We start from the raw sequence: 16,676 nt of genomic DNA on the forward strand, positions 1-16,676 counted from the left end.
ATCGGCTAACGGGTCGCTCGGCTACACGAATCGTCAACGAGCGAGTTTTCTCGTTGGTGTATCTCTGAACTATCTGCATTGCAATGCAGATGGGGCAACTGTCCACCGCCAAAGACACCTCCATTATAAAGTAGACAGTTGAAGTCATTGTTCGGAGATTGAGCGAAAACTAGTGTTGTGGAAAAAAGGAACCCATCTTGAACTATTTTTGGACTGGAGAAATTTCCTGCAGGGATTGGGGAATTTCACCTAGGCTCTACGTCAACATAGCAGACCTGCAGCCGCCAGAGGGCTAAAGGCAGCGCATCCAACAAATACACATTGCACCAACAAATAGTTATAAGTAGAAGCCCCGCAAATATTTACATACATTTGTGGTCAGCTGATTAAGTCAAATGACATTTTGACTTGGTGTGGCTCTTTTTTTCTTTTGTTTATTTAATGTTTATATTTTTTATAAAGGTAACCTAACCAGCGCCACATAAATACATATTTAAAACTTCGTAAAAAAATCAAAAATTACTAAAAATCAACGCAATTTTCTAGCGACTTGAAGTTTGCACTTTAACCTACTAGATTTTAATTAGCTACCAAACCGCATACCCAAAATTTTTTGAAATTCTAACTAAAAAGTTAAAAATTTTTGGGTGGAAATTTTAAAGTTTGTTGAATTTTCATAATTTTTGTACGAAGTTTGAAATCTGGATTTATGCGTCGCTGGTTCGGTAGAGTGCTTAACTTTTATAAAAAAATATAAACATTAAATAAACAAAACAAAAATAGCCAAAACTAATCAAAATGTCACTTGACTTAATCAGCTGATCACAAGTGTACATACACATATGTATGTATGTATGCATGTCTGTCTGTATAATAAATTCGTATTTGTGGAGGCGCAGATGTTGGTATTATTGATTCTCGCATTCGAACACAGCATCGATCTGTAAAAATAAATACGCATTCCGAGCCAATGCATCGTCGCGCCTCGCAAACGCTTTGGCTTTGCTCGTAAATGAATGGCCTTCAGGCTGGTTGGTATTGCTGTGCTGTTGCTGTGAATGTCGCAAATTAAAGCGCTCTAATGTAAACACAAATTTTTTGTTGTTTCGAAATTTTTTCACCCCAATAATTGATCCATTGTTCTACAGGTTGATGACGTCACCTGAACTTAGTCAATACATCCAAATGTATGTGTGTATGTCTGTAAATAATGTTCGCCAATAAAAGACGCTTTTATCTTTTTTTTTTAAACATTTTTGGGAAAGTTTAAAGGCAAACGCTTTTGGTATTTGTTTCTTTTGTTTTGAACATAAAATGCGTCAACGGTGTTTGTTTATTTTAAAATTACTTTATGTCTTCCTCTAATTAAGTTTTTTTCCATTTCCTATTTCGCCAGCATCAAGAATTGTTTCTTGGATATTAAATTTTTTTTTATATTCGCTAATAGCCAACAAATATCTACTTCTAATTATTTTTTTTTATTTTTAAACACTTAAGACTATTTATTTTAAATGCTTTGGAATAGATTACAAGTTTTTTTTTATAAATTTTCTCACCTTGTCGTTTTCAGCTCCATACAACTCGCAGTCGCTGCTCGAAACCAATTAGAATTTATCTGCACGCCAAGCGACTGAAAATAAAAGAAAAACCATTAAGCAACAAATTTCGCTCTGGTATCTGGTATGACATCGCAAAAATAAGCAGGGAGAAATTCTATGAAACACCCTGTGTGATAGAATTTATTTAATAGGAGCAACATTTCTTCAACACTTTACTTGATTGTCGAAAATAACTTAGCGGAAATTATCAGCCAGTGATTCAACAAATTTAAGAAAGAGCAGAACTAATTTATAAACTATAAAGCAATTCAACAAGTAACTGTTTCTCATTCAAAACTGCGCTTCCCCTTTATCTCGGGTGGCGCACACAAACTTTTCATCCATTTAGTAAATTAGTGCGCAGTTTCGTGAATTGTTGCACGGCAATTTTTCTATACGAAATATTAGCAAATTCTAGTTGCTTGACATGTCTGATGACACACTGAAGGTCGAAAACTTTCAACCCAGAAGCACTCAGGAACTTGTACAAGTAAAATACATACACATACACACTAGTCTCTGCTGGATATAAGCCAGTACGAGTGCATGCGAATCCATTCAAGTTGAGACTTAATGCTAGTTGATTTTGTTTCTAAAATTGATGAGCCGTTGATGAATTGCAGTCACACACGCAACGACGAGCTACTATTTACGATTATTTATGTTTTAATGTAATGCATATATGTACTCTATGTATGAATGTATGTGGGTGATGGTGAGGGCACAAACATTTCAATTCAAATGGCCACTACTGAGCTCAGCATGTCGAAAAGCAAGCAAGCATATACATAAATATAAAATTAATGATAATGGCAAGTGAATGGCAAATGGCAAATCCTGACGCCAGGACAATTTACTTAGCAGTCCAGCCATAAATGGGAGCGCAAAACGTAGAAGGTGGCAGGGATGTTTATGTGTGTAGTCTCTTCATTCAATGTCCTGGAAAAATACTATAAAAATATGTGTATGTATATCAGCGGATACTAAAATGTTTACGATTTTATAAAGCAAAAGTGTGAAATTCAATAAGAGCTGGAGGAGAACAGTAAAAATAGGAGAGAGACATAAATATGTCGAAGTGAAAAATGAATCAGTAAGTTTTATGTCATATTTTTTACTTCGAAAGTTTCGCGAAAGTTGAATTTCAAAATGGACGGAAGTAAGAAAGACGATGAATTTTAAAAACCTCATTTAATAGAAAAAAACGCCTATATTCATATTTATGTATTTTTGAAATTTTGGGTTATTTACTATAAAGTAATTTACGCTTTTGAGAAGCGAAAGCCTTAAAATCTTATCAAAAATATGATAAATACATTCAGTAAGTTGGGCGTAGGTAGCGTAAAGAAGCTCTGCACACAACCTTAGTAATTCTATGCTCCTATGCAATAACAAATTTTACAGTAATCGCTAAATACTTTTGAAACTAAGCCACCCAAAACAATCCATTTCAAGCGCTTTGTAAAAAATAAAAGAATTTCTTTTATTTTTAGACTGTGGATGTTTATGCAGAAAACGAATCCTAAAAATATGCCTCTGTTAGCCTCCAATAACCAAGTATATGCAGGATCTTTTGGCAAGAAAAATCATCGAGATGGAAGAGATATACTTTTGCGGAAGCAGGCACTTTTAGAGGTCAGAACCTAAACTATCAACTACTTTTGTCTCATCATAGCAAAACAGGTAAATTTTTTTCTCTGAGTTATGATACTCATTCGTAAGCTCATTCCAAGTTTCTGCCGTGCGATTTTCTCATCGTCTACTCTCTATTTATATTTAAGTTCGTCTGCTTTTTCGCTTCTTCGTATTGTACCGATACCAGTTGCCTAATCGAACTGTTCTTTCATCAGATTGAGAGATCTGAATTGATCTTAACAGAGGGAAATGCATTTAGGGCAGTTTGGATAACGGAGCAGATTTGTATAATTGCTTTGAGGACTTTCCCAACTTTTGGCAAATGTATTTACTGGGCTTGGAGTTATTATTTAGTGCAAGGGCTCACTGATAATTAGAAAAAAAACAAGTTTAGACTGCACACAAAATCGTATTGATTAGTGTATTTGCATCGGTGCGAAAGCGTCGGGACCTGGAGAGTGTGCGCTTAGCAAAAAACTCCAGTGTCTTTAAGAGAATTAAACTGAGGTATGGTATGAGGATACTCTTTCCAACGCAGAGGATGACTTCTTCTTCCTCAGTTACCAGCACCGCGACCTGCGTTGAATACTTTCAAAGCTGAAGCGTTTCTGTCCATTCTTAAGGTCTGATTATGCATACTTCGCATAACTTCGCACAACCATTTGTACCAGTGCAATAAAAATGTAACTTAAGAAAATTTGTAGCAAGATCTAAACTCAACAGATCGCTAAGTTTTTGAAAGTTCTGCTAATTTCTGGAAAAGTGAATACATACAAAATACATACGAAACTACAGTTTGAAGTTTATGCGAAGTTGTACGAAGTATGCATAATCAGTCTGACTGTCTGTCCTATGTCCTATTAGTATTGCGGGAATACCAAGTTCAAACATTGCGGCATAAAGACAATATATTTTCGTGTTGTCAAAAGCAGCTTTGAAATCGACAATTAGATGGTGCGTGCCGATCCTATTTTCGCAAGTCCTTTCCAATATTTGGCTTATTTTTAGCAATCAAAATGTTCGCGAACCGACAACCCACTGAAGCTCTATATAAACGGCCAGTTTTTTGAAACCATAACAAAAAATATGAAATAAAAAGTAAATATAAAAATTTACTCCGAATTTTGTGTAAAAGCCTGCTGTATTACGGACATCCTTTACGAAGTTGTAAATCACTTTTTTTTTGTTATTTACAAAAATTAATAAAACACTCGCATTAACATGTTTATTAGGTCGTATTTGTTTCGCTTATCTTACAACTTTCTTGTAACAGGAAATATGTAAATCCAAATGGGCAATGAATTTTTCCTACAATCAAATCTATGTCAATTTACAAGCCATCAACAAACAATCCGTAAATTTTCCAAAAGTCGTCAACTAGAAAGTATTTGCCATTTTTCTTTTACCAAAAGGCCAACATTTAATGAGCCAAAAATAACAAGAATTCAAATAAGTAGTTGTTTTACAAGTCAAAGAGCTGTCGTAGAAAAGAGTATGAAAAGAAATAGCAAACGAAAACAACTTTTTTATTACTTTTGTTATTACACAAACTATAAAACCGCTCGTTTCCACTTCCACAGCAGCAGCAATAAATTGGCTTGACAAAAGGCTGAAAAGGATGCCAACGCAACGCAACGGCAGATTGCTATCTATGCAAATAATAATATGCGCGCTATATTTCCAATCAAAGCCACAACACACACACACACACACACGCACTCGCACATCCACTCCAACGATAAAAAAAAAAGAAGAAAGAAGGAGACACTCCGCCGATTCGATTATATTGAAAGCTTAAGCGGCCTGTTAGCTATGTTGTATAAGCAACCAATAACCAGATAAGATAAATGTATGCTTATATATATTTGTTTGTAAGTATGTATGCATGTGTGGAGCAGTAACCGAAGGCATATGCATGAATATGTGTCATCGGCATGCTAATAAGTAGGTATTATTAAGTTTGTAAGCCAGTGTGACAGGCAGACAAGAAAATGCACGTTCGTACACATGAGGCAAAAACAATTTCAACGAGCCTAATAATAAAGCTCTGCTACCAAGGACTAAAAATAAAATGCGCAGCTGAGGCTCAGCCAACGCAATGTGATACAGAAAAGGACGAGATGAGGCAGTAGCCGATTACCAAGACACACAACAAATTGAATTATAGGGCACGCTTACACACGCGCACACACATTTTTTCATGCCTAGATAATACGACAGAAATATTTACATATTTAATCGTATCGGATGATGGCATTTTATACGATTTTTTCCTTTCTCGTTAGTTTTTATTTAATGCCAATCTGTTTGCAAGAAACAGCTAATACTCCTATAAACAACGTGCATATGTAAATAAAGTAATTTTTTTACCTCGCTTCCTCGAGATGGTGGAAATTCTTTATCTAAGCCGATTTATCTATCGCATGCCCAGTGATGAATATTTTTTGGTCAAGTTGGGCATCGCCTCGTGGTCACTCCTCTGGGAAATTACTTACAACCCCATCTACTTAGTCTTAGCAAGATTAATCCTATACATAGAGCAAAAGCCCAGTTAATCTAATTAGATGACCAAAAGTTAGAAAAAAGGTTGGTCGAAGCGTTTTATGGAAGGTACTTCTTTCATCTGGCAATGGGATGGTCATACTCATTCGAAGAAGCTTGCAACTCTCGATATTATTGGAGGGCTCAAGCCAGGAACGGCAGATAAAACCGGAGAAGGAGATAAGTTTTGTTATTGAATGTTATGTCATGGTATGTTATCTTGTGTTATGCTATGTTATGTAATCTTATCTTATGGTATGTTATGTTATGTCAAGCTAAGTCCTAAGTTCATTTCTTCTCCATTTAACTTACCCCAACTAATGTTATTTCACCTCACCTCAACTCAACTCAACTCAACTCAACTCAACTCAACTCAACTCACCTCAACTCCTATTAATTTTAGTGGTTGAACTTCAACTGCTGGGCGAAAATTAGTTTTTGTTAAAGAAGATCCCAACATTTTGTGATCAAAAAGCTGTTATAAAAATTTCAACGGAGAATCAAACGAATATTAATAAAAATTCAAAAAAAAAAAAACTACAAATTTAATGAAATATTTATGCAAGATCAAAAAATGTGTACATATGTATCTAGGTGTGTGCAGTCATTTAATTAGTTCACTACATTTATTATTTCTTGTTCACTTTCAACTATTTATTACTATTTCGGTACGCAATTTTTTCACACCGTATTATTTTACTTCTATTTATTTACTTTTCGCTGCGAGTAGCGAATGCGGTCGCGTAACAGTTCTTGTGGTAGTGGGATACAACAACCAATCGACTAAATTGTAACTAAATAAACTCGAAAAATCAACAGATGTTTTTCGATTTAGTTCATTGATATTTGGCTTTGACCGTTTCCACCTTTTTTGTTATGCTTTTGTTTATGTTAGTTTCTTTGTGGCGCTTTTGTTGTTCTTGCTATGCATTGCACATGTATACATTTATGCATACATATGTGTTTGTGTGTATGTGCAATGTATGTATGTAAGTGTACCTTTTTGTGCGTAGCTGCCACATGTTGAATGCTATATATTTCCTGAATTTAGTTTTCAAAAGCAACAACGGGCGATATCATTCGAAGGAGTGGGTGTTTTGCTATTCTAAAATTCATTTGTTGAACAAGAAAGTGAAAGTCACAGATGGCTTCACCTTTGAAGATCTGCGCATTTAAAATTTTAGAAATTTTTTCTAAAGAAAGAGAGGTATGTATGTATGTATCATCGTGACACCTCTTACATAACGCTGTTGGCTATTGGAGCCTTTATACTTACAATTTAAGCCTCCGCTTGTGGCACTCGATATTTGAAGATGGGCTCTTGTTCTGTTGGTATTTCGCTAAAGCTCTTTGCTGCTTATTACAGAAGCTAAATGTGATTGTGCCCACCACTGAAGTGTATATAAGTTTTTTTTTTTTTTAACAAGCATCCGAGTGCATTTCTGCCATGAAAAATCAGCTCATAAAATCCATTTGGCGTTCGGGGGCGGCGCCCAGCGGTCTGAGAGTGGTAGCAGGTCCACTATTCTAAATGTCTCGAAATGCTCAAGCAAGTGGTTGACGTCTACTAATAGGTTTTAAGGATTCTGCAAAAAAGCGTAGGATACAAAGGACTTAGGAAGTCGGTGTTGCAAGAATCGTAATTTTACGCAAAAATTCGAATGCGGGTTTCATGTGTTTAACCACGGCAGTTGAATGATCGATTTCTGTTGGATTTGCCTCCATCTGAAATGTCGAATTTTCATCACATTTCCTACTCCCATCAGAGTTGCAAGCATTTTCTTTGATTTCATGCACTTTTCAGTGAGTTTCCGGTGAGCATAAATACCTTGCGGCGCCGTGCGGCGAATGGTGATTAGTACAAGAAACTCGATACACCCTAAAGTATTAATGCAACAAATTTTAGCTGCATCCGGCTGCGTCCCTCTTGGGAATCTTTCATAGACTGGACAACTCGCAACAATCGGGCTTTAATTTATTTTAAAATTTAAAATTTTCTGGTTAAATATAAGTTACACAAACCAAATTTCGTTATAAATATTCCCGCTGCCTAGTGTAGTGAAAATCGGAGCACAATTAGTACTCTCTACCATTTTATTTTATATTTCGTCTCTACATTAAGACGCACACCAAACATTGGAGGGAAGCTCGGCCAAATACTTAGCAAAAGCTTAAGCGCTAAAATATTCGAATTATTATAATTTTAGTAATTTTATGCATGTGATTATTTTTGAAAAGCCAAACATTTATGTCTAGTCTTTGAATGATCAAAAATTTATGTCCAATGTTTAGATAACAAAAACTTCATGTAAATTTTTTAACTAAACAAAATTTATGCCCAGTTTTTTTAAGAAAATAAAGTCCAGTCGTAGACAATATTGTTAAATATCCAAAAATATTGTAGATTTTTTAGGAAATCAAATCCTTAATACCCAAGTATTTATGTCCAGCTTGTAAAGGAGTAAAATCTATATCCATCTCCTGAGTTGCCAGTCATGTATGTCCGATTTCCAAATTATCAAAAGTTAAAAATCACGTACGCGTTTCAAAATTACCAAAAATTTAAATAAACATTTTAACTAATTACAAACTTTTCCCGTCGAGTTCTTTAGAGAATAAAATTTCTTTGATTCTCTCACCAAAAATGTATGTCCAGTTTTCAAATTACTAAAATTCAAAATTACTGTGTTATGTTCGATTTCTTAAATATTAAAAGCTCAAAAATTATGTCCAGTCTAAAAATGTTCACTTTTATATCCAGCTCTTAAACAGCAAGTTGAATATCTAAAATTTATGTCAATTTCTTAAATTACTAAAAATTTATTTATGTCCAGTTTTTAAGTATTTAAAAATTTATGTTCAGTTTTTAAGTGATCAAAAAATTTATATTCATTTTTTAATAATATAATAAAGTATCCATCTATCTATGTGTTTTTCCTAAGCTATCAACTTGGATATGTTTTGCATACTTAGATATGTATGTATCTTCACACTAAATTTGAACTTGATCAGCTCAGTCAGTATGTCAGTACCTTAGAACATAAATACATATGTATATGTACACTTCTGTGTAGACACATTTACATCTTTGAAATAATTTCAAAGCCTAAAAAGGCATATCGTCGTCAGTCATATACTTACTTTACATACAAATTTTTAAGCGACTTAAATAAATACGAAATAAATGTATGTACTCTATCTACCAATGTTCATAATATACTTTCAACTCCTTGCAATAATTCATGAAATACTCAAAATCTGGCATTTGTGCTGAAGCGGCGAGAAAACCTTGACAGCAGAGGTGTCTGTCTGCCTATTCAAAGCCGTTCAGAAATTCCGCAAAAACCAATGCAGCTTTCCTCAGATCTCTTAACGCTTGTTTTGCAACAATATTGCACTCAAAGTACTTACATATGTATGTATGGATGTATGTATGTATTATGTAGGTATTTATGGATGTGTGTGCAAGTTCAGCTTGCAATATAACACCTCTGAGAGCTCTGCTTTCATTGCCGCAATATCTGCTATGCCTGCATTTTATTTTCAAACTCAAGTTGACTTTGAGTGTTTATAAGGTGTGTTTATGTGTGTGTGTGTGTGAAGGAAGGTGTAGGTAATGTGTGCTTGACCGATTTTTGAAATGTGACACCTCCTTGCATTCGCTTCGTCCTCCTTATCGGCAAAAAAAAAAACAGCACCTGCATTAGTGTGAATCTGTTTGTAAAGTGTTGTAAATGTGCGTTTGTGGGAGTGTGTGTGTTTCATAAGCTTGTCTGTTTCTTCAACCGTTTTCTCTTACTGTCGCTTGAAGCCACTTCAACTGACTTTTTCACAAAAAGCGAAAAAGAATTGAAAAATTAGATACACGATATAATATTATGGAAACATAAAAGTTTTCCGTTCCACCTTCTGTTGGCGACGCAGACACACAAGTTGAAATTCAAGCTTATTTGCTGGCGGAAATATATATCTTGTAGTTTTTCTTCTGTTTTTTTTTTGTTTTTGTTTCTACTTGCATTGCTGCTTTAGTGGCACTTGTAACCGGCTGACATATGTCCTGGAGCCAGTAGGAAATCTGTTGCAATAAAGTTAAGAATAGATAAGTATCTAAGTAAGAGGGTAAACTATGAGGGATGGAAAGGAGAACAAAATGAAGGTATGTACAACTAAATTATTTTCTCCTTGCAAAGACTGATTTCTTCATGAAGTTTTTTCCTGGCATTTTTCGGCATCTTTTCGGGTAATCTTTCGAGAATTTTGGAAGGATATTTGGCAATTCTCCGACAACTTTTTCAGAATTTATTTTAGCCTTTAAATTTCAAATCACTGATTAAAAAAATTTAGTTATTTATGATTTTTTGGGTTTTTCGAAAAATTTCTTGGGTTTTTAGAATGTTCATGAAACTTTTACAAAACGTTTTGGGGTCCTTTTTGGCATCTCATTTTCTATTTTTGACTTTTTTGTTTTTTTTTGCCTTTATTTTTATATTTTAGTTCCTGACAGGTTTTAATTTGGATTTCGTATAGACTTTCGTAGGAGATTTTTAAGGATTTTCTTGTGGTTTTTTGCTGAATCATTCCAGTTTAGTCGGGAATGGAATGGATTCGAATTGTGGGTCGCCGAAAAAACCAAAAACAAATTTTTCCAAGCACTCAGGCAGTACTTCCCATTGTGCTTAAGACCAAACTTACCAGACTCCTTTATGAATTTTATCAGTTTGCTGAGGGAAAGAGAATGTATGTATGTATTTCGTCCATTCTCAGTACATCTGAGTTTGGCGAAGCCCGGACAGCGGCAGTGAAAATGTTCTATACTATCCTCATTCTCCAAACATGATTAACACAGTGGATCGTCGGTGATGCCTATGGTGACCATATGTCGTCCCCAGGGATTGTGTCCCGTCATAAGTCCTATCAGGTCTCGGAGATCATTAATTCTTTGTTCAGCCCCAACTTACACTCCTGGATTATCTTTGATGAGGAGCGTTCGGTTTCCAAGGCCGTTGGAGCAGCTAGGCTGTCACTGCAGATCCTGATTTTATGTCCGCGCCACCTTTCGCCAGTTATCCAGTCTGCCACCGTTGCCATTCCACCCAAAGCAGTTAGGCATCTGAAGTTACTATCCAGACGCCATCCAGCTCCAATGCCGTTTTCAGTCTTTGAGCCATCGTTATAGAAAGTTTCCACCTAGCTTCCCAATAGAGTGTCTCCATTGTTCCCATGTAGGAAACCTACCGACGTACTTTCTTCCAAAGGAGACTCCAAGTATCAGTTTGTCATTAGGTGCCAAAAATAATAATATGCTCTACACTCAATTTCCTACTGTCCTCTCGAATCGTTCAAATAACTGGCCGCCTGTATCTGATCTAAAATGCGAGTAGCTACACAGAAGCAACAACTAAATACAGAATATTACACGAAACAGGTGCACACAAACCAACTGCCAGTCATACAACATCCGCGCACATACACACACGTTTCCACACAGCTACAGCAAATACAATTTCATATGTATGTATGTATGTATGTGTTATTTTTTGTATCCTGCCGTACGAGAGTATAAGTACACATTTATAAATTAAGACTCGAGTGTGAATCCTGCTATTGTAGAGAGGAAGGCTATGGGCATCGTGTGCACAGACTCGAAAGACAGAAAACAGAAGGACGCTTATGAGCTGAGAAACTCAACGCAGTGTTTATTTTCGCAGATATTATTTCAATGCAATTTATTTTTATATGTCCTGTGCTGTGTTGACATAGAAACGCATGCGAAGGAAAGTGTACATATGTAACTAAATGGATGGCGATGACGAGTATTCAGAAAGAAAAAAATAATGATGTGGCTTCTCTATTTAGAATTCTCATGCGTAAGATTAAGTCTTTGAAAATTTTATTGGTAGGTACTTATCTCGTTTGGTGCGGTCTAGTTTCACTTTGTGAAAGTTTGTTTCAAAAAGGCGTTAAATTGAAAGGACGATGAATTGAATGGTGCTACTTTTTGAATTCCTATTCCAAAACGATTCGTATGAGCTGTTTCATGTGCCAGGCATACAAATGTGTACATTTTGTACTAGCTGTGTGCTTATATATAGTAAGTATATCTAGTGTTACATATGTATGGACATATATTCAGTGTAGACAAAAGGGTCGGCAGTGCGACTTGGATATGAAAAGCATTCTTGGTTTCGGTAGGATTACATCCTTAGTTTTGATAATGAAAGGCCTGTTAAGTCCTTCACAGCAGTAAGCTATTACACAAAATAAAGTATGCCATCGGAAAGTCTGCAACGGAATTGAATAGGAAATACTGTGAAATTCTTATGGAAAATGTCCGCTTATGGGGAGGGCGCACAAAAAAATATTTTATTATTAGTTGACCAGTCTGTCGTTTATCCATCAACAACCCATCAAGTATGAAGAATTGTGGCCTTCACAGACAGCTGTTGACTTTAATACCATCCTTTAGTGATGCCGTTGTCCAATTTATCGGCTCAATGCTGCTAAAAATATCCTTCCATAAGCGCCATTATGCCATAATCCTTAAAAAGGAATCATGCAGAGTGGAAAGAAGCCATGCAAGATCGAAAAAGGTTCCCAGGTTTTTAAAACCCTTAGCTCCAACCTCCAAGTAGTATTTCTGTCCTCCGTCTTCTTGGAACCCGCTAAGAAAGGTTTTTAAGACAACAAAGGGGCTGACAAAATCATAAAACGCAAAGTCCATCGGAGCCTGAATGATCCAACACCTTTCTGAGGGAGAATACTAAAGCTTTTGGTTAATGGCGAATGTTAAAAGACCCAGACAGTCCAAGAAATTCAAAACCTTTTGTATAGGTGCCTTTGAATGACTTCTAAATCTTTTTGAGGAGATAGTAAGGACTACAATGCTATACGTAAAGACACCATCTTAGCAGACTAGGGCTGTCCGTAAAGGCAGGCTATGGGCGGGCGAAGGAACTTCTGAAGCGCACGCAAAAGTGTTAAGGAAAAGTCCACGTATTAGGAGTCAGAAGCTCATACATTTTGAAAAATTAATATAGTGCCGTTCCAAAATAGGGACCATTAAAGCCCCTAAAGTGTTTAAATCTATGTTTTTTTTTCTTGTTTAAGATCCTAGCGAAATAAGTTCCTGCGAATAATATTATATTAAATAATAGAGCTTCCTATTGGCTAGACTTTCAAGCCAGTTAAGCTCAAAAAATCTATAATAAATAAACCTCTTCAAAAAGCTCTTTAGATTAAAGCATTTATTGTAGGCTTTAGATTAAGACCATTTTTTCCTCGTAGATCCTCTGTTGATAAATACCAACTAATAAATATAAAAGCAATAATAAAGCAAAATGCAAGTGGTTATCAAAAATTCAATACTTTAAAAATAATATCTTGTCAACATTTTCGATGCTCAATTATTTTTGCGAGAATTCACCCTCATCGGTGCACTACTAATTTTCAGCTCATACAAACAAATTGCTTGCATCTGTTAAAGCCACAAACAACAACAACAAACATCCTAATAATATTTCTCTAGTACTAAGCATCGCTTATGAAAAGAGTAATGAAAAACACGAGCACATTAGGTCTTAACACTTTAAAGTTTAAAGCATCCCAGCAGTCTGGCTGTGAGCCCACATAATCACCCGCACACACACACACACACAATGCTAGCCATACTCACTCACTCAGGGTACAAGGATGTTTGCGCGCAATTTGCACTGAAAGCAAACACTTTTCAAACGGCTGCAGCAGACAAATACGCCAACGCACGTCCACGAAAGTGTGTCACCGTGATTTTTCATAATTCTTTCACACCTAAAAGTTTTTTGCCATTTTAGCTATTTTAGCATTTCTTTTCTTCTTCTTTTATTTGCTACGTTTTTTTGCAGCGACAACCTTCAACGGCATTGCGAAACTTTTTATGCACAGCGAATGGCGAAAATGAATGACTTTGAAATGCGGTCAGTGCATTGCATTCCATAGGCGTTTTAGCCAAATGTGTGGAGGCAGAAAATTTTTGCTTGTCTTTCTTGATAAATAACTAACAACTAAGTCATTCTCTAAGTGATTTTTTTTTTGTAGTACTTTACGATTTTTATTTATTAACCATATCCTGCCTTCGATTGCTTTGCTTAGCACTCAGTTTCAGGTTTAAGAAAGAAAAGTTAAATTGCCTGGTAAGCTGCCAATCTACTCGAGCATTGCCATCACCTCAGCAACATGACGTCTGCCAGTGTGGTCGTCATCGTCTAGCGCAGACTAGCGGACAGTGCCTATTGTCGACTGGCAATGGGCCAAGCAGAAATCTGCCTAATTTCTGTTTCCATCTTGGCCGTCGCCGGTTATTTCTGCTGCTTGTGCGTTTTTTTTTTTGCTCGTCTGAGCTTTGTTTCATTTTGCTTTGGAATGTAATTTTTCACAATTTTTAACCAGCAGCGACACTTTAATACTTTGCATCATATGAAAAATATGCGAATTAGAAACTTTTGACTTCTGTGAAATTTGTGGTGCAGTGCGGTTTTTCTTACAAAAAGCGAATGCGAATATTTAAGGTTCATTTACACTGCACTGGAAAAGGCTGAAACAGATGCTGATTGCTTCTCTTTTCAGGTATTAACGAAACGTCAAGGATCCTATCTCAGCTCAACGAAACTGCCATAGCGCTTTTTGTCATCCAAGCTAACTAACGGGTGATTTTTTAAGAGCTTGATAATCTCATCGGTTCTTTATTTGAAACGTTAGATTGGTCCATGACATTTACTTTTTGAAGATAATTTCATTTAAATGTTGACCGCGGCTGCGTCTTAGGTGGTCCATTCGGAAAGTCCAATTTTGGGCAACTTTTTCGAGCATTTCGGCCGGAATAGCCCGAATTTCTTCGGAAATGTTGTCTTCCAAAGCTGGAATAGTTGCTGGCTTATTTCTGTAGACTTTAGACTTGACGTAGCCCCACAAAAAATAGTCTAAAGGCGTCAAATCGCATGATCTTGGTGGCCAACTTACCGGTCCATTTCTTGAGATGAATTGTTCTCCGAAGTTTTCCCTCAAAATGGCCATAGAATCGCGAGCTGTGTGGCATGTAGCGCCATCTTGTTGAAACCACATGTCAACCAAGTTCAGTTCTTCCATTTTTGGCAACAAAAAGTTTGTTAGCATCGAACGATAGCGATCGCCATTCACCGTAACGTTGCGTCCAACAGCATCTTTGAAAAAATACGGTCCAATGATTCCACCAGCGTACAAACCACACCAAACAGTGCATTTTTCGGGATGCATGGGCAGTTCTTGAACGGCTTCTGGTTGCTCTTCACTCCAAATGCGGCAATTTTGCTTATTTACGAAGCCATTCAACCAGAAATGAGCCTCATCGCTGAACAAAATTTGTCGATAAAAAAGCGGATTTTCTGCCANCGAACCGAACACTGATTTTGGTAATAAAATTCAATGATTTGCAAGCGTTGCTCGTTAGTAAGTCTATTCATGATGAAATGTCAAAGCATACTGAGCATCTTTCTCTTTGACACCATGTCTGAAATCCCACGTGATCTGTCAAATACTAATGCATGAAAATCCTAACCTCAAAAAAATCACCCGTTACTTCTCTTAGCTTCACTTAAGCAATGCAGTCGGCGTTGATGTTGGGGAGTTGGGTTCTTATAGCTAAAGTATGCATGGTTACCGCGTGCACGGCGCCCGTCACCACGCCTAATTGTAGTTTCCGGACAACGTCCTCCGCTTTATGAGCTTTCATTACACAAGAATCAGCAAACAATCTTATAAGGGCAGACGCTCTCTTCTCCTGATTTTCGCGATGGCTGTTAGTGCAACTGTTGTTAGACATTTAAAAAGAAACTGCCGCGCTCGTCTTTTTTATATTAGCCAATATCGAAACATATTTCTGATTGGGAGTAGGAATAATCCGCTTCATTGAAGCGGATGCCGTCGGGGGTCTTCTACTAGACGCAGTTTAAAGGACGATACCTCAAATTTCTTTCTAGACGAACGACCTATTTTTATAGTTTTTCGGTACTATTTACTCCATTTCATCTCGAAACCCAAGAAAGATCCACAGTTTTAGCCAAAGTCAGCGGTTTTATAACTTTTTTACAGTTCGAACCGTGTTCTGTGAGATAAAAGCTTTGATGACTGCCTTAGTATCGATATGAAAGTTTGTGCGAGCAATGAAGGGTTTGAACTCCAGGATGAGCTCCCCTCTTTCCCGTTTTTGTTGCTCTTCCTTGCTAAAACGGCTAACGTATAGCACTGAAATTTGGCACACAGATAGACTATAACCTGGAATAATATGCAGATTATTTTTTGAATAGAAAGGCTACCTCTTTAGAAGTTAAAATCAGTTAATTAGTAAGTTGAATAAAATATTACAACAATGTAGGTAACCGAAGAGGTTCCAAAACGATTTCTTTCGAAAATATTTTTTTAAGTGGTTGCCACCTGCTAAAAAGTGTAATCGAATTATTTATAAGTTAAATTAAATATTTTAATACGGGTATCCGACTAAAGTGGTTTTAAGAGAGCTGTATGTAATTCGAAAATATTTTTGACGAGTGTTGCCACCAGCTGAGAAATATATTTGACAAGTTAATTGAAAGCCTACTAAAATCGTAAATGTGGAAGTATGTGAGAGTTGCCACCTGCTTATGAAGCTAAATTCTATTTTAAACTATAAAATTAAGTATATTTTACATCGTACGAGATTTAATGAAAATTTGGTCACGACAACATTTTTAACAGTATTGCCACCTAAATATTCAAAAAGTAAAATTCAATTTTATTAACAAGCTAAATGAATTATTACAATATTAGAGGCAAACGAATAAGATCAAAGAAAGCTTTATTTTGAAATTATCTTAAAGAAGCTCATTAAAGTATATGGTAATACAGATGTCAATC

At 36.1% G+C, this 16,676-nt stretch overlaps 1 protein-coding gene across 1 annotated transcript in view; it reads right to left on the reverse strand.

Annotated features, from left to right (window-relative positions):
• The window catches only part of LOC108359545 (uncharacterized), a 176,503-nt gene that overhangs the window by 147,831 nt on the left and 11,996 nt on the right, over nucleotides 1–16,676 (reverse strand). Inside the window, exon 2 of the mRNA XM_017611459.1 lies at nucleotides 1,557–1,630. The gene's annotated coding sequence lies outside the window, so the exon portion shown is untranslated. The remainder of the gene's footprint in view (nucleotides 1–1,556; nucleotides 1,631–16,676) is intronic.

This window comes from Rhagoletis zephyria, unplaced genomic scaffold, assembly GCF_001687245.7.
Source record: "Rhagoletis zephyria isolate East Lansing unplaced genomic scaffold, Rhagoletis_zephyria_1.1 Rzeph_scaffold_00407, whole genome shotgun sequence".
In the NCBI taxonomy this organism is placed as follows: Eukaryota; Metazoa; Arthropoda; class Insecta; order Diptera; family Tephritidae; genus Rhagoletis; species Rhagoletis zephyria.